This window comes from Lepisosteus oculatus, chromosome 13, assembly GCF_040954835.1.
Source record: "Lepisosteus oculatus isolate fLepOcu1 chromosome 13, fLepOcu1.hap2, whole genome shotgun sequence".
Lineage (NCBI taxonomy): Eukaryota > Metazoa > Chordata > Actinopteri > Semionotiformes > Lepisosteidae > Lepisosteus > Lepisosteus oculatus.
Window position 1 is genome coordinate 14,225,060 of NC_090708.1, and position 22,233 is coordinate 14,247,292.

General features: G+C 37.4%; 1 protein-coding gene across 5 annotated transcripts in view; it reads right to left on the reverse strand.

Annotated features, from left to right (window-relative positions):
- Positions 1 to 16,463, reverse strand: part of pld1a (phospholipase D1a) — a 49,097-nt gene extending 32,634 nt beyond the window's left edge. For 3 of the 5 annotated variants that reach the window (XM_015361285.2, XM_015361283.2, XM_015361281.2), the window contains exon 1: positions 8,388 to 8,537. The gene's annotated coding sequence lies outside the window, so the exon portion shown is untranslated. Of the gene's footprint in view, positions 1 to 8,387; positions 8,538 to 16,396 lie in introns of those variants that run through there. The other 2 variants (XM_015361282.2, XM_015361284.2) reach the window with 2 other exon arrangements.
- Positions 16,464 to 22,233: the final 5,770 nt, after the last annotated feature.

Here is a 22,233-nt window from a genome sequence, read left to right on the forward strand (position 1 = left end):
ATGTTTTACTGTTAATTCTGAAGATTTGACTGTTTCAATGCCTTTGAAAAGTTTGAATGTTTGATTCCTTGAAGCGTAGAAATGTACATGGTTGCTCTTCCTTGAAATGATTTCAGAGCAGTTATGTCTTTTTCTTTGGAGATGTACATTGCACACTCATAAAATGAACACAGTAGGCTAAATGAGCTACAGCAGAAAAAAAGGAGAAAGTGACCACTTAATGACCATGTGAAGTAAACCAAATGCTTAACCATGTTTTGAAGACTAGCAGACTCCTGCAATCTAATCTGATTGCTTGAAAAAAACTCTGCACTGTAACATATTAGCCAGCATGTACAAATTAGATTTGATGGTACACAACACCTACTGTATATCATTTATTGCAAGGCACACCCATTATAAAAGTTGCATAACATGGACTTACAGTTCCTTTAAAAGGGTCATTTTTAAGGTGGATGCACAGCAATAGCAGTTATATATGGCTTATATATACTGTCTATGCTTCTTTACCTACAGTAGAAGTAATTTGCGGGCAGGTGTGAATGGACAAATCTCTTTACTTCTCTATGGAAATAAACCATCTTGTTACAATGAGAGGGGTCTTTTACAGACTAGCAGGACAACTGTACGTACCTATCTAGGCTAATTATTAAAAAAATATAAAAATAAATTCCTTTCACATATTCACTTTCTTGATTTCTGGATGACTAAAAAGTGACCTGCTAATAATGTGTGCTCAGTCTCAATGATTCAATATTCTCCTTTCACTACATTAAACTTGAATTACTTTATTACAGAGAAACATTCAGGTTTAACATGATTGTTTAGGCAGAAAATAATAATTAGCCCTTTGTAGACTCATAGGTGAACAGATCTGATCGGTAGTTGAAACATTAACCTGAAGCCAGATCACAAAATGACTTTTTCTGAGAAATCCTGCACCAGTCCTAACCTGACAAAAGTCATTAGACAACTGAAAGGTTTCTGACCACAAAGAGAGGCCACTGTGAAAGGTATAGGCACTGAAAGACGTGGAATCATCACACAGGTAAGCTGAAAACACATTCTCATTTGCCACAGTGACCTTGCCAGGAGGCTCATCCCATACATGAACAAAGGGAGAGCAAAAGGCAAACTCTGACTGGAATAATAGTAATAATAAAAAATGACCCGATGGGAATATTGGTAATAGTAATATTACGTATGTTCATGTAGATTAGACACACAATCACGTAAAACCAGAAGGGCGACATTCTGCAGAGGTTTAAACGACAGTTAATGATCTTTCTTTACACCAAAAGCATTTTTTGTAAGAAAGCCATTATCAAGATGATAATGCTCTTATTAAAGTTATCAGCTTCAGAGGACAGAAAAGACAGATCCCCTTCAAGGCAGACTTTAAGAACCCCTGGGAAGAGCAACATGACATTCGGCTTTACAGCTGGTGCCACAGAAGACTTTCTTTCTAAAAAAGGTTTTGATTATTTCAGCTGTGATACACGTGGTGCAAATAATTTGCTAAATTTATTTTTATTTCAAATAAAATCAAACTTCACGTTAAGGGGAAACAGAATACAAGGAAGCAGGCTCTGAAGGTACAACATGTAAATTAATTACGCACTGTATGAATCTGTATTTATGAGCTTTGTACATAATTTACCACTCTTACTATAAGACTTACTGTACCTCTGCTGCTGGCTGTCTGGAACAGCAGACTGCGCCTTACAATATGTACTGCACATAAAAATGTACTTCCATATTCACAGTCATATAAAAGTCACATTTTATAAAGTTGTAAACATATGGAGTGTGGATAATGGTGTCAGAATATAAATCAAGGTGCTTATTGTCAAAAATGCATTTCTAAATATATAAACCCTCCACTTTTCAAGGACAAAAAATTGCAGTGTAATCAGACAAAGTGGGCTGTTTCAAACTGTGAGTTTAATAGCAGGGCAAGCCTATTCACAATTCAAATAGAAAGACTTTCCTCACTTAAGTGCGTCATTAGCCAAGGCCAGATGTATATGCTTCCATGACTACAATACCAAAAAACGCAATCCCCTCCTTTAAAATGGAATGGGAATTTTGTAACCTCTTAGGGAAAACAGCCAATAAAAGTATTCAAAGATGTGAAACTTCAGCAATTCTGCTTCTTTGTTAGGGTCTGAATCCCAGGCAGGAAAAATTCCAATTAAAAATGTCCGTTCGCATTTTCAAAATGCCTGCTCATATTATACGGGTGAGAAATGAGTGGAAGTTATGAAATCTGAGTATCAGTGCGAGACAAAACCCGCTCGGAAAACCTCCAGCTGGTTTAGAAGGAAAGGGCCGAGTTCAATGAGAACAGAGGGAGGCAGCAACAACTAGGAGAAAGATAAGTCATCCGATGACGTAATGTTAATTACCAGCTTTTTCTAGGAGGTTTTCATTAAATCAAGGATATGACATGTTCATGCATGTTATACTGTATGCACTAGTGAGCCTTTTCATGATTGTGTTATCTTTCCGGAAATAACTCCCAAAGCCAATAACGGTAAGAAATTCTACCGCACCCAGTCTTTTAGAGTAGAGTACTTGCTACATCTGCAATACAGGAATAATATGTTATAATAGCAGATAATACTTAAGAAGATTATTTTTATTAGATAAACATTTTACTGTTGTCGAAACACAAGGCAAACACTTGTTAGTAAAATATTTTATGGCTCTCCTGTATCATCCACTGACTCAGATAAAGTTACAGCCCAGTTTGGAACCAGTCTCAGGCCTGAACACAAGGCCATCAACAGTATTTATTAGTGGGAGCAACTATCTTTCAGCTCTGGCTTTTGTTTTTTCCTTCTGAAATGTTTACTACGATAAAGAGTTGTACAAATTCCTATTCAATAACCAGCCAAGCATTTCTCTCAAAATATCTAGAGAACCCCAAGACTTTCACTTTGTTGATAACTGACTCTCGAGCTGTGACTTTATACTGATTGCCCAGTTGCACCCCACAATATTCACAATATGACTCACAACCTGAAATCCAGTCATACTTGTGTTATAATCTGTGACTTGAAAATTAAATTCACAACTACTAAAAAAAGCCATGACATAGACATTTTAAAATATACATATTTGGATTAAGTAAAAATTACATCATGTCAGCAAACAGGAAATATGAATGTTGCAAGACTAATGATAAGTGTGCAACACCCATAGTTTGTGTTAGGACTCAAAGAAGTCTCTGAGTTCTGTTAAGTTAACCATTACTTGAATGCAGATATTATTTCATTTGGGAGAAAAGAGTAGGAATTTGCAACATAATAAGTTCATAGACCAGTAAACAGAGAACATCAGCTTGCTTTGTACTTAAAGGGAGTACATTGCTTACATTTCAGTCTTAATGGTATTTAACACTGTCAGGTAGTTTCATGATACATTTAAATGTCTCATTGGTTCTAACAAAACTTCATGTTATTACAACAATATGTATTAAGTAAACTGATACCCCCTTACATTAACATACATCAGCATGTGAAATGAAAAGCACACTGGCAGTTAGCAGTAAGAAAAGGTGACAATTTTTAAGATTTCTATCTACTCGATCTTTGGTGGCTTCACTTACAGTACAGCACTCATGTATTTACCTGATAAAGAAAGTGTTTATGAACACTCTAGAGTCAACAAGCAAATGCTAAGTGAAATGTGTCTGTGTTACTGTTTGTATGAGGAGCATTGTACAGTTACACAACTGATCAAGAAAGTTCTGGAACACAAAAGTCAGGATCTCAAAATAATAATGTGCTACATCAAAATACAATTTACCTGAACTCATGATTTAGCAATCTTGTTTTTTTCTATGCCACCAATCAAAACAAAACAACAGAACTCTCCAGTACACATATCAGAATCCTGCAAGAGCATCACTGCACTAACCACATCTCTGAGAGGAACATTTGTTCTGTTTCAGTTATTTTTAAGAAGTTTAAAATACCAGAATGCCATTTGACCCTAACCAGAATTGGCATGGTAAAAGTGCCTATTCATATTAGAAGCTGATAGCTGGCAAAAGTACACATTGGTGCCTAATTTCAAATCAGCAATTACTGCAAGACTAAAAAAAGATATTTATTTTATCAGATGTGAAGAGTGAACAGGCTGTGTTAATGCTGCAGTTAAGTAAAGACAGCTTGAAATGTATTTCTGGCTTTACTTTTCACACAGACTGCCTTTATTTCATTAAAATGTATAGTTCATATGTAAATGTTTCATTTAGTGTTCTACAGCTAGACTGATTCTCTCATTTCTAAAGATTATGAAGTTGGGAATTATTCAGCACCCACTCCAGAATAATTTTATTCTATTAATTCCAAGATGTATGCCAGAGTGTTTAGAAGGGAATTCCAAAATGCTTAACACCCTCAAATAGTTTATGGGGGGTTATAATACATTGTTAATAATTACCTTTCTAAACTAAAATGATGGTTTAGCAATACATTCCAACACTAATATAGGCTTCTCTAATAGGGAACATTTAGTTATTTATGTGCATTACAAGCTCACCGGATGACGTACAAAACGCATATATACCATAACACAACATTAAGTCACAAATCTGAGGTTAACAATTGGTGCTTCTCTTTGTGGACATCTAGGTCTTTTACAAATGAAGTGCATTCACTCACTAACACCACACTAAGTATTAGTGATTTTTGTACAGAAGTGCTACAGAAGTCTTGTATATTAATTTGTAAAATAAGGTGATCATGTTCCATTATGATGAACAGAAGATGAGCTCTAACGTGAAACTACAGCACTCACAAATGTGAATGCACTGCAGCTCTGAGAAAGACAGAAAACATCTGCATTAACTAAGAAAGTGAACGGTCTGAAATGAATTATCAAGCCAGGGCATGATAACAGGCAAGCTTAAATAAAGAGAGAGGTGTTGACTTTATGAAAATATATATTTAATAGGCCAAGCTACAGTATGTGAATTATCTATATATTATCAGCCTTGACAGAATAAAGAAGCTACAATATATTTTCACATAATAATAACTCCACAAGAAAAAAAATACATTAGATAAACTCCAAAAAGTCAAGCTAAAATTTGCGAGCTGTGCTTCACTGCATATTTTATGTATAGTCCACCTAGATAAAAATACACAAATATAAAATAATTTGTACAATCAGTCAAATTAATAACCGATTGTACAAGAATGTGGTCACTTTAAATCAATTTATTTCAGCACAAAATGTCAGTTTGAACTTTCACACAATAGATCCTGTTTTAAATTCCAAAATAAGATCTACGTGAAAAATTATTTCCCCTTTTTTCCAAAATTTCTCTGAATAGTTGTCATAGAAGTTCAAAAACAATATTAGTGGATTTACCACATCAAAGCAATGAACTCCACCACTTTTAAAGCCTGTGGTATCTGAGTAACAGTAGCAAGAAAACACAGATCAGAAATTTGTGTATATAACTTTGTGCACCCCTCTCCAATGTCCCACTTCCAGAGCCTATTCATTCTCCACTCTCACTTGTCAGGGGTGAAACCAGAAACCAGGACAGCTCCATCCATGAGCACCTTTCGAGCCTGCTCAAGACTCATCTGTTGACACAGGACCTGTGACCTGTGACCTGTGACCTCTCAGCTCTCAGTTACATTCTTCAGCATGTGCTTCTCTCTCAAGCGAGGTGGTGCAATTTGCTTGTTCCTCCTGTTCACTGTGTGAATGGAGTTCAGGAAACCGGGCTGCCCTCATTGCTGTTTGGTGTTTGCATTTTTGAATCAGATTGGTTCCTTTTTATGCCAAATGCGGCAATTGCATTTCACACTTTATTATCTTGTTGTATATACTGTACATGACTGTCGCTGTAAATTCCATAAAGCATTACAGGTATTGTAAAATGTAACATAGGTCACCCTGATTAAGGCCACCTGCTAAGCATACAACAAGAACAATAATAAATTAAAACAATAAAATACTACACACAATGAGAAAACATGTTATTCCAAAGTTACCTCATTTTCTGCATGTTGGTGCATGCAAGGTGACTTCAACATAATACTCGAACATGCAGTTCCTGTCAGACCTGTATGGCACTGAGGACTAGATCAATTTGTGAAAACATTTAAAACAGAATGTTCTGAAGCAATCTGTTGTGCTTTGCAGTGTCTAACATAAACATTTCCTCATGTTGCAAAAAGCTATGAGCCATGATAGAATCTGACCTTTTCCTACCTAATTAAAATAGGTTACGTTAAAAAGCATCGTTATCACTGTGATGGGGAGAGAAGACTTAAGATTGTTCTGAGGGCCATCCGTGCCATTAGCAACAGGGTGATGGGATTCTTCAACAATGTTTGGTTGAGTTCCGTGGAAAAGAACGACTGACTTTGCATACATTTTAAATGGAGCAAATAACAAAGAGTTCAAATTGCCCGTGAGAAAAAAAAAACATCAATTATTTGGCATACCTAACTTTCTAAAACCTTCAATTAAAAATGCACATAAAAACCCAATTTGTCATAAATACATCAGTCCCTGATAACAGCGGAATCTCCTCTGTATAGGCTCATTCCTGTATGTCGTTTTGGTACCAGAGTCTATACATCATGGTACTCCACATCGGCATTGTTCCTCAAGATGCAGCTTTCACTCCTGCGAGTCAGACCTTCCTATGAAATTTCTTCACAAATTTCACAAGCTTCTCCTTAAACAGACTTTTTCCCCCCTATGATTTCTAGCCCTTAGCCTTATTAACTTAAAGAACAAATGCACTCGGCATACCTGCAAGCTGACAGAAATGGCCGTTATTCCGCCCAGTGACAGAGATTCTCTAACCCACTCTTATGCCACAAACTCTGATGCTACCAGGGAAGCATCGCTGTACGGGTCCTATACTCAATAGTTGCATTTTTAGAGGGTTTAAACCATTTATGTTCTAAACAGTGCCGACAGGGAATATAAAGGATGCACTTCTATAATGTAAATATCTTCATGTATTTCGTATGTACATACAATTATTTTTGAAACCATAAATCATCCCATGTTTGTCATAGCCATAGCCCATAATAGTAAGATACTGATAACAACAAAAAAGCATAATTCAATGGAATCTGGGCATCACAAGTAAGCATTTCTGAATACCCTTTCTCAACACCAACAACAGCATGGGTTTTAATTTCTTCCTTTCAATGTAGCACAGAAAGCGCCCACAACTGATGACCTGCTTCTTAAAAACACTCCATGAAACACTTATTTTGATTTCTTCCACTTCGCTACAAAATAAAAATAATACATATACACAACAGCTTAAAGCAAGCTTGCATCTTTAAATTTTGAATCAACTCCTCATACCACTACCAGAAGAGTCCGCAATGCAATCATTAATTCAGATACTTATTTTTGTAAATTTGATAACCTAAAAATTAAAAACAATATAAGGAAGTCAAATAATGTAGGCCAAATAACAAACAGTAAACAATGTAAAAGGAAAAGTGTCAAGCGGTTTTTTAACATCCAATATTGAGTATACGAGGGGGCTCTGACTGTGTTTTTAACATTTTATAGAAATTTTGTGCAAAGAAAACTAAAATAAAATACTAAAGTTCACATAAAAGTCCTTTAATTTTGACTGCCAAAGAATAATGAGCATGTTTCAGAAGGCAATAACAGAGCTATTCTAATAAGTCCATGTCATATTAGCTAATATCTGTTTCTGGAGTTTGGGGTAAAAAGTATACATTTTTCAAATCAAAGTAATAAGACCAGGCACCATGGGTCAGCCATACAGTAACTACAGAGGAAAGATTTGACATTTCAGGATGTTAAAAAAGCAGAGTTCTTGTGCTGTACATAATTAGTTTTATTGACATAACATTTCAGAAAAGGGTATCCAAAAGAGTATGCTGGTATCCAAAAAGCTTATTTTCAAAATTGCTGCCATATATCGAAAATAGAATTAACAGCTGCCAGGAAATATTCAAAATACTGATTTTTAAATATTGTTCTTTATTTTTAAAAACATTAAAATGATTAGTGTAATGAAATACATTTCTGTAAAAAATATTATATGGAAACATTTTAATTTTTATTGGGAAATATTATTCAGCTTTTTTTCCAGGAAAAACTTGTCTCACATTCCAAGACTCAAACAAAGAGTCTCTCAGCTGGGTGTTAACAGTAAAGCTTCCAAAACACACAACAGTGCTGCCTGAAAACAAGCACCAGGACTCATAAAAGAGCTGCTGTATTCCCAACGGATCCCAGCATAGCACTCTCCTATCCTGTATCCAGTCAGCAATGCCTGTTCCAAGCTGAAACAAATATAGAAACACTAAGATATAACTCAGGAGTAACTGAACACCACCTGCAGCTCCACTAACCTGCATTCTGCCTGGCAGTAGACTCCACATTGTGCTCTTGAATTCTCCACTTGATTCAAATTTTCACTGCGGTGGCCGTTTCCAGTTCAAGCTTACAGAACTTCAAGCAGTGTGTCAGTGTAAAGTACAAGAGCCAGGGCTGACTAGCACAGTGCACACAGGCCAACTCCCTTAGGGCAGTGACTTCCCTATGCCAGTCAGAGTTTGAACCTATTAGACTTTCAGAGACAAAAAAAGGCTCCTCCCCATAACTTCCAGTCCTTTGGCCTCCTCTCAAACTTCAGCTCTACGGGCTTTTGGGAAGGACTAACTGTATCATGATGATTTTGTAAGCACTTGCCACTGACCTCAAAATCAACTGTCCCATTATCTTGAGCTACCTCATTCTCAATTGAGAAAGAGATCAAACTTACAGCACCTACTGAATAATGTAACCTTGCACAGAGAAGAGCACTTAAGATGTACAAATAGATTTTAAAAAACAGACCCTAAAAAGGCTTACTGTAGTTTAACTCACTATGTTCTCTAAATAAAGAAGAACTGCTACTCGATTTTTACATTTTGGGGTTAGAATGAATCTGCATTGGTGAGTGCATTTCAAACCGCATTAACAGTAGAATGTACAAGTAAAACATTCAAAATAAACAAAATTTCCAGGTATACGCAGCACCATATCCTGCAATTCAGAACGAGGCAACAAAACTTTCGGTGATGTGAAGCAGCCCTATTACAGTACATTGTAAACAAGCAGGCTTGTCAATACATCTCTTTTAATCCAATAGAAATACTGCCCTTGACTTCGAGATGGCTTTGCCAATAAATACTACTGACTTGTTAACTTTGCAGGAAGATCGCATTGTGCATTTCTGCACAATCTGCACTTATTCGCTTGCACATCACATTACATTAGTCATTAGAGTGAGCAGGGAGCAGGAAGGGCTACTTCATGTCACAATTTGTAGAAATATTGTTCTCGCCCATGGAGAAACCAGGGGTTTGCGACAATATGGTGACTAAGAGTACTTTCACAAAGTTCACGATTTTGTGCTTAATTCAACATTTGTAATTTTTTTCTACACTGTCAATGAGTTTATTTAGTTGCTGAGATTTAATAACCAGTCTGAAAAATTAGGACTACAGTTCCCTGTGAAGTTCAATTAAGCTCATCATCTGACCCAATACAAATGAAAAAACACGCATGGCCCATTCAGTATGTGTAGCAATATGTCCACAGATGAACTGTACAAAAGAATTAGGGCAGTGTTTTTTCAGGACATCACTTTGAATTGGAAATGGATGGAGTGCAGATTTACGGTACCGAACTCATCTTTTGAGATTTGGTGATTCATCTATTAGTAAACAAATAGATCACGTTACGACACATATTAATAAATAATTATTTGCATTGATATACCACTTCTCTACCAAAGGTTCCCAAAAAGCTTCACCTATATAAGATGACTCAGTGCTACACAGTACAGTGGTTGAGACTGACAAATTCTCTCCCCAATTAAATTAAGGAAGATTGTTTAAAGAGGCCCGATTGTACAAAGTTAAAGTGGGATTTATCCAGAACACCAGGGTTAACACCTCTACTTTTACAAACTGGGTGACTCTTATATTAGTCACCAAGGGTCAGGACCCTCATTTAATGTCTTCAAACGACCACACCTCTGACAGGACAGTGTCCCTGGTTACTTTGCTGACATTGATTGATTTGGAAATTATGGTCCAGAAGAAGGATTGACCACCAACACAACTTATAGCAGTAAAGTGTTTTTTCTTGGAGATCTCTCATCCAGTACTGACCTGAACCAGCTTCCTGAGATCTGTCAGGACCATGCAGTGTTATCACTTTGGTGTCTGATACTGCAGCTGTACTTTGCACTGTAGACAGGTGAATGTAAAACATTTCCCATTGCAGACAATGGGGCCAGCTACCTTAGTCAATTCAATCTACACAGCAGACACAGTTCATAACACCTAGTTTGTAAATGCCCTCAACCGTTAATTTGTTTCTGTCTATGTTCCAACTAATAAAGATTAGAAATCATCCAGAAATGAAAGAAACAGGTTTCTGAATTCTGTACCTTCAGTGAATATCAAATTATTAGAATTTCACGATGCCTACACTAGTAAAATAATATGAATAGAATCTATAGGGGAAGCAGGGTCGAACAGCCAGCTCCAGCTGGGATAGCATTGTTTGGCATTTTGTATTTCACACTTTCTTGGGGTTTTTCTAGGGTTTACAAATGCTCTTCCATGCTTTTCCATTAAATATAAGATACTATAGCTGTTAAGACACATGTCACCTGTCACATTTAGTTTTTTTAGATCAGTTATGTTTTATTTGTTAAATTACAAGAAGACTAGAATATAATATCCACCACCCACCTCAGTGGTACTGTGCTCTAGGTTTCTACATTAGGACCCCTAAAATACGGTCAAACGGCGACACGGACCTCCCATTCCACAAGACTTTCACAGTGTTAGCAGCATAAGTCACACTAACTTTGGATTTAAACTTTTTTTAGAGGAGAATGTCTGATTTTCTGATAGGGACTGTCATACTTGACAATAGAATTTATATAAATATTATTTTTAAAATACTGTATATAAAACAACTACCACTTTACGTGACACTTTAGTGACTAAAAGTTGATAAAACAAGGATTTCATATTTTTTCCATCCAAAATAATGGTGCCCTGTGGTCAACATGCCTCAACCATGCATGACTGAGCAGACAAAGGGTAAAAAATAAAGCCCATTTTGCCCAAGGGCTGCTTTAGCTCTATATTTGCCTGTACCATCAGATCACAATGTTACAAACGAATCACTGCTCTCTTGATCTTAGATACAAGAATGGTGAACTTAGCAGGGATGACTCAGGGCTTCAAAAACTCAGGCCATAAATCATTTATTTTTCAATTTTCTGCCCTGTCCATTTCTAACTCCAGAGCCATGGAGTTCAGAACTACTTGAAGAGAATATATAATCACAGACGGATATATAATGCAACACCATTCACCTAAAGACGGTTAAATCTCTCTTTTGAGGAAACAAACCCCTAAAGAGAACGTAAGTGTTATCAGTGTCTGCATAAACCAATGCTTCTTCAAGACAATCAAATATAGAATGAACCAGGAAAGATAATTCTAAACAATTATAAAGTGTATATACAGTAACCCCATGCATTATTACTGTGAAAAAGATAGAAGTGAGTTATCATTTCATCACTGAATATAACCTGGGGCAATTTTAATAGAAGGAGACAGGAAAACAGTTTTACAATGATATACACATAGAAAAAACAATTAAGTTCAGATCAGATAAAATTCCCCACTAAGATTTTAAGGCAGATACCAAAATCACCAACAGAATAAAAACAACATATTTCTCTGCTCTCACTGTAATGAACAAACCTCAGAAGATGACAATGTAGAGACCTATAAGAAACTAAGTAACTGAAATACTCTGCTAGGATAAGTTTTATTCCATAGCTTCATTATTATTTCTTCTAGTCAAATATAGCCATGAGTCCTATAGATGCACACAAACATGTACAGTATATGTGTTTGTGTGAAGTAAACAGCACAAAGTAGTGAACCCTATCTCTCTGCCCAAAGTCTGTGACAATTTAAAGATAAACCATTACTCTGCGAACTGAAACCAGACTTTTTCTGCTGTGTTCCTAAGATAATATTACGTACCATACATATGCCTTGCTTTGACATGATTTCCCTCTTTCTGTTTTAATTTTTTCTCTCCTTTGTTTAGAATACTGTGTTCTAAATGCTCGTTACTACACTGTACATTAGAATAGAATAGTAAAGGAATAGTAATAGAACAGTAAAGAAAGCTTTTATAAGGCACACTTCCAAATCCATACTGTCCATGCTTACAATACTCTCCAAAAATACAACAGAATTTACCCTCACCTTGACTTTAAAAACTTAAGAAGAGGAAATCGAATTCTAAACAGAGAATTAAGACTCTTTACAAAGACCTTCAATATTCACATGACAAAGTTAAACACACAAAGAGGTTGGAAAGGCGTGTGCAAGCCTTAGTTCTTTATTGATCACTTTTGTTAATATTAAAGTTAATGTACCTGCCATGCCCATTAAGTAAATATGTTTAAATCTTCCTGTGACAATGCAACAATGTTCTTTAAAACCTTGGCTCATAGGAATGAAAGATATTCGTTGTTTTATATTTTCAGAATTCAGAAGAGAATATCAACAAATGGTGCAACAGCTGTCCTAATCTGACACAGAATACATGGATTTGTAAACCTTTTTGCCCCTGAGCAATACTTAAACATGATTACCTGAAACTAATTGTAAAAGATTAGAGGTACAAAACATTTTGTAAACAAAATAAGCACAATTCGAACTAAAGCTGAAGGATTTAACTGTTAAAGATCATAGGAATCCAGCTGAAAAAAGAAGCATGACTATATTTGTATGGTAGCCTGTTAAATTACTAGATTGCAATACCACTTTTTCTTCCAAGTACGGCAAAGCTTATTTGTGATGGATAAAACGGTAACTGTATATTAATTAATTAATTAATTAATTAATTAATTAATTAATTAATTTCTTTATTAATGTAGTAATTTTCTTGATTCTTTATTGATAAAAATAGCATTATGGTACAAACCAAAATGTTAACTGTACATATTAATAAAGAATATCTGAGCTTCCATAACATATACATAAATTTGCCTTATTTTGCTCACGTTAGCAGTGTCAGCTAATAAACAAGGTGCTTCTGCCCCCTTGTGGATAAAGCTCTGCATAGACCCTTAAATCACAAGGGAGCAGGTGCACAAAGATTTATACCTAAGCATCTCTTGCAATAGGGAAGAACAGCTCTGCAAAGGGGCAGCATGGTAGCGCACTGGTTAGCACTTCTGCTTTGCCATGCTGGGACCCTGGGTTCAATTTCAAACTATCTGTATGGAGTTTGTATGTTCTCCCTGTGTTGGAGTGGGATTCCTCCTGGTGCTCACGTTTCCAGCACACCCAAAGACACTCTGGTAGGTTAATTGGCTTCTGGGGAAACTGGCCCTGGTGTGAGTGTGTGTGTGTCTGTCTGTGGTTGTATCTCACCCTGCACCGGTGGTTTGCTATTGCTCATTGTTTCATATGTCCGAAACACAATTTACACTTTGCAGTTGTTTCAAAGTGAAACTCTTTTTTTGGGGGGGGTTACTGGAAGATGTGATAAAAGGACGAGCTAGATGGTGATCGATAGCTTAACAACACAACATTTCAACTGCCAGATGTGAAAGAGAGACCCACATTACAACTGTGTTTGTAGCACAGTACTGTACCTAGTTCATACTTATTATTGTTATTTACAAATTACAGTGTAGGTCTCACTAAAACTGACTGTGAATTCAAAGTTAAAAAGCCAATAATTGGAAAGATACATGGACAGGCATGTAAATTGACATTTTTTTTGTTTTTAAAAGCAGATCAAATTCCAAACACTTTAAGGAAGAAACAAGACCATGCAACAATAAATTATACATTAAACAGGTATTTAATAAAATAGTTTGACACATCCACTGTACATTGGATAAAACAATCTATGAGACCTTCATAAGTAGCTGAGTAGTTGTTCACATGATTCACTGTAACCACATGTTCAGTTCTCTGAACACAAGAAAAAAGCCCAGTCCTTAATGACATCATTCTTTCAGTTTAGGTTACCAAAAAAGTTCTTAAAGTGAACAGTCTTTACTCACTGCCTCTACAAATGGATGTACTGCTTTAAATAGAATTAATCTGGATTTTGTACTGCTCTGGAAGCACTCTCTGCAACAGTAGTCTCTGTTCCCAGCACAGTATTACTGTTGGAGCTACTGCAAATGTTAAACTTTGACAATTACATTTGTTAGCATTGCTGTTCTAGACAATGATCATCTTTTTTGTTTGTTTAAATTGCAACTTCCTTTAACGCATGGTTTAATGAGATACACATTGACAAATTTAAAATTACTCTGCAAGTCTATGAGCACTTTTATCTTTGCAACCTGCCTTAAACCAGCAGACCTTATACCTATGGTATAAGAAAGTAAGTCGCTTTTAAAAGGTCTTTCATGTACTATATCTTAAAGAACACAATTCTAAAACAAGCAATTTGGAATTGCACAATTAGCTGGTCCTTTGATGAGACTTGTGTACTTCCCCAGTAAACACAATGTTCAATTTTTAACTTTTTGAACAGCGACATTTTTAAATGATACCAAGCTGTAGTTTCCAATTTATATTCTGTTGTTGGATAAATGACTTGATCTCTCTCAAGCATGTACTGATGGTCATATTTCATAAATACCTACTGTACCTAATTTCTTAATTGAACGTAAGAAAAATCATGTTCACCTTGAGCTTTCCACAAAAATCTGAATAACTACACACTCCACAACATTGTGTGCTTTGAAAGACAAAGTATGAATGTCTTAGTTGAATGTTTTGATGAAATCACCGGGACAACTTTCTTAAAGCTCTGAGATTTGTTATTCAAAGGTATGGTGTGTTACACTGGGCCGCTATACAGTGCCTACTTTATGTTTAATGCTGCATATTTTAAGTTTCACATGATTTGTGACTTAAGCCTCTACAAATAAGAACATGTAACAAGGTAAATAAGAAAAATACAAATACGCTACACGGATGTTGTCAGAAGATAATTAAATGGATATCCTGTATTAATACTTAAGACACTGTTAAAACCAGTGAAACGTAGCATATACTGTATATCTGCCTAACCACCTAACCAGGGAATTGTGTTCCATGGGCAATTCCTTGGCAAGGAATTGAGTTGTGATAAATGTTCCAACATCAAATTGTTTAACTTAAAAGGATTATATGAATATTTTGCTGCAACTGTCACCACTATGGGTGTCACCCACAAAGAAATCACTACTGAAAATAATTAAGCTGAAGTATATTACACAGGTATCACCTTAAATATTAGTTTAAGACTCTCTAATTACACCTACCCACAAAGTCAACTATGACCTATCCCTTCAATGTTTATAGAGTAACCATTTGCCTACCATAATATACTACACTTTATAGAACTTATAACCATACAATGACTTTAATGTTTCTCCTCTGATAACAATCATTTTCATGTAATCACTGGTAACAAAGATATTTGGCTGTAAAAGTTAAAAGGGAAGTTTAGTAGCTCACACAGGAAGTTTGCATATTTGATGCTAGAAAATAGGGGTTCTCTTTTTAAGGAAATAAAATATTTAATAACAGATTTTCGAATACGTACTGTACATAGAATAGTATATTTATTCCCCAGACAAATAAAGCAGTATAGAATGGAAGAAAACAAACTAGTAGAGTAGTTCTTTAATACCATCTCCCACAGCACAAAATTATATTTTCCTCTCAAGTGAAACGTTTAAGAGTTACTAAATTTATAAAATACTTCATTCTGGTATGACCGAATTGGTAATTACGCTGGACACACAAATTTGGACTAGAAGGTACTGTAAAGCCAGGATAAAACAATACTTTTAACATTTATGAAAACCTGCTTCTTAAATATGACACGCAATGTACACTCATGCTGGTTTAAGAAGTAACTCTAACCGAGATGACTGTCCCGTATTAATTTAGCCAATAGTTTTGTTTGATCACTCCCCTAGATTTTACATAAATTACGCAAGGACTAGAACAAAAATTAATAGATGTACACAAATTAGTAAATAATATACCCTTTAAACATGTAAAGTAGACCCTTGTTATACACTACGTGAAAGAGTGTGCTAATCACAAGCGACAATCTAAGACTCGGTCTCAGTTTTTAAAAATAACTTCGTACCCAAAATATCAATTAATCTTTACCGGAGGTGTATCTTCTCTTAAATATATTTGCAGATTCTCATGTTCCCATTGCAGATGACTATTATTTAACTTGCAATCACTGACCACCACACCTCTCATATAATACCAATACAAAAGAATTCAAACTATACCTGGATAACTGCAAAGAACGTGCTCCACAGTACAGCTACTGTGCAGCAACGCTTTGAGATGCCTGACACTAGTCGCTGGGGCGTTACAGCAGTTTCCTCTGCTGTACTCAAGACCCGCCCATTATCACAGTATTTACTGTACTGGTCTTTCCTGAGAAATGCGCTAGGGTGCCCTTAATCTCGAACCGGGACTTCAAAAAATCACACGGACTCAGGAAGTCAGCCAGAACTATCCCAAACAGGATGTGGAAGATAGTCTGCAATTTTTAGATGCTTTAAATTGTTAGCAAGCTGAGACTAGAGTGCATCCTCCACATTTTAACCATATAATATCCACCTATCATAATATAACGACCGCGGCCTTCGTTACGGAATGGAGCAGGCATAGGACAGGCTGAACAACACATTTAATAACTCGGACCGGGGAAAGTTAAACACAAGGACAGGGGTTACAGCGCTACTCCCCCACACACACACACACCCACCCACCGGTAGTCTAACATGTGTTTAGGTTGTGGAAAAGCCAGAAAACAAAACACGAACGCCAGGAAAGACCCATGTGAACATGTTAAGACCATACAAACTCCAGACAACTTCCAAACTCGAGTGCTAGCCACCACACAGCACTTAAGTAAAACCTGCAAAAAAAAGCTCAAAATGCTAATTTAAATAACTACAAATGACAATTTTGTTTTTAACATTTTTTTAAAGACAGTGCCAAAGTGCAAAACTCTGAATTGTAAAACTGAATTGTGAAATTCTTGCCTTAAGACCTAAAACTGTACTATGTCACGGGTGACACCTCACGTGGTCTGAACACATCTAGGATGAGGCTATAGCTGAAATAGTGCTGCCATCACAGAAATACTTTTATCAAAAGTACATGCAGCAAGGCATCATTGCAGGCAACACGTTTCAAAAGGCTGATGCCAACAGCACAAGCACAGCTGGTCACATTTCAAAAAAGAATTCTAACTAAGAACCCCGTTTTTTGCTGCCGTTTGAAAGAAATGAGGAACAAGTAAAGGCAGTTGCAGGAAGAATAAGTGCAGAATAATTCTGCGTGTACTGCACTGGTATTAACAGTGATATACTTTCTGGCTAAGAATTGTGAATGTTTCTGTGTGAGTATGCATTTAGTGCATGTGCTATGCTCTACAGTAATAATAATAATAATTGCTTACACTTATATAGCGCTTTTCTGGACACTCCACTCAAAGCGCTTTACAGGTAATGGGGACTCCCCTCCACCACCACCAATGTGCAGCATCCACCTGGATGATGCGACGGCAGCCATTGTGCGCCAGAACGCTCACCACACATCAGCTATCAGTGGGGAGGAGAGCAGAGTAATGTAGCCAATTCATAAAGGGGGATTATTAGGAGGCCATGATTAGTAAGGGCCAATTGGAAATTTGGCCAGGACACCGGGGTTACACCCCTACTCTTTTCGAGAAGCGCCCTGGGATTTTTTTTATGACCACAGAGAGTCAGGACCTCGGTTTTACGTCTCATCCGAAGGACGGCGCCTGTTTACAGTATAGTGTCCCCGTCACTATACTGGGGCATTAGGACCCACATGGACTGCAGGGTGAGCGCCCCCTGCTGGCCCCACTAACACCTCTTCCAGCAGCAACCTTAGTTTTTCCCAGGAGGTCTCCCATCCAGGTACTGACCAGGCTCACACCTGCTTAGCTTCAGTGGGTTGCCAGTTGTGAGTTGCAGGGTGATATGGCTGCTGAATACAGTAGAACAGAGCATTGCTATGAGAACTGATGTGAAACCGACTGACTCAGATAAATAAATCTTCATTTTCAGAGCAGGGTGGAGATTGATGAATGTATTGCTGAAAAGGGCATAGGTCTCAGCAACTGTCAGTGCCAGGGCTAGAATGTTATTACCCAGCATGCCTCAGCTAATGTGCTGGGGTAGTGAGGAGGAAATATGAGGACATGTGCTGCCATATCAGGAAAAGGAGTTGTGGCACAAACCCCTGTGCTTGGGAGATACAGTAGATATCACTCAGCATATCTGTTGCATTTTCTGGATATGATGCACAATCATCTTCTATGTACACAGGAAAGTAATCGGTTTATTTCATGCTGAAAAGAGAAGAAAGAAAACACAACGTTTTGGCTATGGAGCCTTTTTCGGGGGTGTCCTTTGCAGCCTACACATGCTGACGCGTATGACATACTGTGGTAATGCCATGGAACCAATAAGTAAAGAAGATACTCCATTGAGTTTTTGGCCTGGCTTGAGCAGATAATGCTCCTTAAAACAGGCTCCATCTTTTCATGTCTGAGCATTTGATGGTGCAGTTTGCAAATTCTGCATCATTTCTGCACAGTCATAGACTTTCAATCTATTTCCAGTTGTGCAAGTAATCTCAGCCTCTACTGCGAGCTTACAGTATATCTGTTCTGGTTATTTAGGGAAATATCACTACATATTTACTTCCAGACACACAAGACCATCATTTCCCACCATCATTTCAGGATCGATTGCCCGTTTCAAATTCTTTTTCAGGATGTGCGATTTCGACACTGCTTGTTGTCGATGAAGCTGACATAAGACGTGCTCTGCGCCTGCACGATCCCAGTCACTCGTGGGCTCTGAGCGTGCGCAGCATCCCGCCTTATGAAAGCAGTGAACCCCGCCAAGTCACAGGAGTGGGTACTCTGCTCTGACGAAGTTTTACACTGTCTAGATTTGGGAGGGGATGATGTCACCACTGTAATGCGGTCCGTTCACTGAGCCCTTTTGCACTCTCTCCTTCTAGATTCTTCGTTCGTAATAACCACTGATAGGCATCAGTCTGAGCAATGCGAGTCACTGCACAAGTCTAACGCTTGCCAGAGTACAAATATGGTCACTTGTGGGCTCAGAGTGTACACAGCGCCACTCCTTAGACATCAGTGAACTCAGCTGAGGTAAAAGACTGGGTCCTGTATTGTGGCAAAGTTTTGCTCTGGCGAGATTTCTGGGGAGCCTGCAAACCAAAATTTACTTTCTTTGTATGTCTGGGAGCTGATCCTTATTCTACATTCTCACAACTTACTTCCTCTACCATAAAATCAGAGAGCAGCTACTCAGAAACTTCAGGTTTCCTGAGGAACGCAAGCCCAGACAAGCATGATAAGCTGCAGCAATGCAAACTGGAAACTTTCAGAAGGATCAGGTAACCATACTTGAAAGATCATCTAAGGTACTCATTCTCATTTCTGGGAGGTCAAGGGCCTCAAGCAAGAGTCTTTATTATGTCTCCTAAAATGATCAAATTGGTCTCAAAATGCAAAGAACAATAGAGGATCTAGTTTCTGTGAGTTCGGGGTGGGATGAGTCAAAGTTAAGCAACAATTGTGAAGAAGCTGCAAGTGACACAAAAGAAGTAAACTGACAGAAACCACATGAATGAGCTTTACTAAGCCTGGAGGAAATGCAACTCACAAACAAAAGGATCTGATACTGAGCTCCACACGTACAGTACAACCTTTTTCATTAATGCTCTATGGAAGGAATAATTGTGTTCTTTGATTCTCTTCTGATAAGGTCGTTAATTAATGAAAGTTGCATTGTTGTCATGTATCTGTTCTATAGACGCTTTCAGGTATACCCATGTGTCCAGATTTGATTTTCTCTTTCCATTGGATGAAAAGCAAATGAATTTTCAAAGCACGTTAAAATCTTAAATTGATATGCGGAATAAACACTCTTGGACTTTAACTTAAAAAATTGATAGAGATCTTGGCCCACAACAATTGCTTATCCAGAGGATATTGGTACTAATTTGTATTTTTGGGTTGAATCCCCAAAGTGAGTGTGATCAGGGTGTTTTAGGTTTGGGGATGCACAGTTAGTAATGTGAAGAAAGGGAAAGGCACTTAATTAGTTTGTAGCTGGAATGAAGTGTTAGGTTGGTGGCCCCAGCTGGTGTTATAAACTATCCTGAACTTTCACACAATACAGGGAGTTTTCGAGCTGCAGAATTATTACCTACTGTGAAATCAATCTGGTTGACTTGTCCAGACATAGGCCTCCGATTACCAAAACCCAAAGTCTTGTGCTCACACAACTCAACAGTGAACTGGAGCACGTTAATGTATTTCCAGTAATAAGTTATTTAAAGATGCCCAGAAAAAGCACTGGTCCAGTGTTCCTCAAAGCCGAGTGAATGAAAGCTGTGCAAGGATTTTAAGGCCTAATTAAATTGTCCGCTACTCATGTGATCTTATTCTGTCTTGTGAAGCAACCTAAAGGTTCAGAATTGCATCATTCTGTGATTGATTTAGAAGTCAGTGAAACAAATAATAAGACATAAAGCAAAAAGCATTTTACTATTTTGTAAACCAGTGTTAAATATTGCAGTGTAGGAGCTGCAATATTGACAGTTTTCACAACGTTGCACGCATTGGTTCTATAAAAATTCTGCACACTGTCATGAGTACTGTACAATCATGAATCTTCTTTTGAGCTAAACACATTCCCATCTTTAAAGATCAGGCCTATCCATTAAACACAGATAATGCCTCAAAAAGACTGTGCAGCATTGCAGAATATAGCAGCTTGTGGCTTTGATGGTCTTGCAGTACTTCCTGAGCAAGCTTCCGCTGGTTTAATCCTGATACTGCTCTGCTGTCCTCTACTTACACGGAAAAAAAAAACTGTAACGGACAGAAAACAGTGGCATAGAGAACAGTTTCTGCTGCTGTCATGGGCCGTGGCAATACTGCATTAAGAAACAGGAAAACCCCTGCTTGATGCAATTGATGGTTTTATTGCATTAAGACTGCAAAGCAACTCCAAGAACACTTATTTACAGAGTCATGCAAACCATAAAGTGTAATTAATCATATTTACTACAGTTTGGTAGTATAACATAGGGATGCTGTCATGCCTTCAGGGTTTAAGTGGATGTTTTCCCAGACTATTTAGAAATGAATACAACTGAATTGCAACGTGGACACTAAGTTTGGAAAATTATAGTCTTAAGGTTTCAAGGTTATATCCCTGTTATGTGTTAGAACTGTTTTTCTCTTTTAAAATGAATTTCCTACTTAGGTCCCAGTAATATCTGGTTTGCCTGTTGATGTATCAGGTGATTGTCAAGGCTGTGGTAAATCTGTCAGAGGTTACAAAAGCCACCCCTTACAATCCCAAAGCACACTAAGCAGCTTAGTTTACGATTGAAGCCTCGTTTTCATGTTTATCTTATTCAAAGACTCTCTTTTGTGGTAAAAGCAAAACTTTCTATCATTCCACCATTGTGTTGATTGATGTTAAATAGTTAAATTAGTTTTGCTGTTTGGAAAGGAGTGGCATTGCTTTCTCTGCTTCTTATATTTTTTCAGGTAGTAAACTCGCTTCACAAGAGCAGGAGTGTGGGAAAGTAACAACTGATTTCTTACCTCAAACTAACAAAGAGGTACCTCATAATTTGCTCAGAGGATTATGTTTAAATTGATAGAACTAATGATGCCTGAATGTTCATTTCTCTTGACCTCTATTTGTAGAGGAAATTTGTCTCAATAACTATAGATGTATCGCACATTTCTGACTGAATATGAACATATTTTTTTGTTTTGGTTTTGTCAATACTACTTCGCCAGCAGCCATATCGCCCTGCAACTCACAACTGGAAACCCACTGAAGCTAAGCAGGTATGAGCCTGGTCAGTACCTGGATGGGCGACCTCCTGGGAAAAACTAAGGTTGCTGCTGGAAGTGGTGTTAGTGGAGCCAGCAGGGGGCACTCACCCTGCAGGTCTGGGTGGGTCCTACTGATGGGGACACTATCCTGTAAAAAGGCACTGTCCTTCGGATGAGATGTAAAACTGA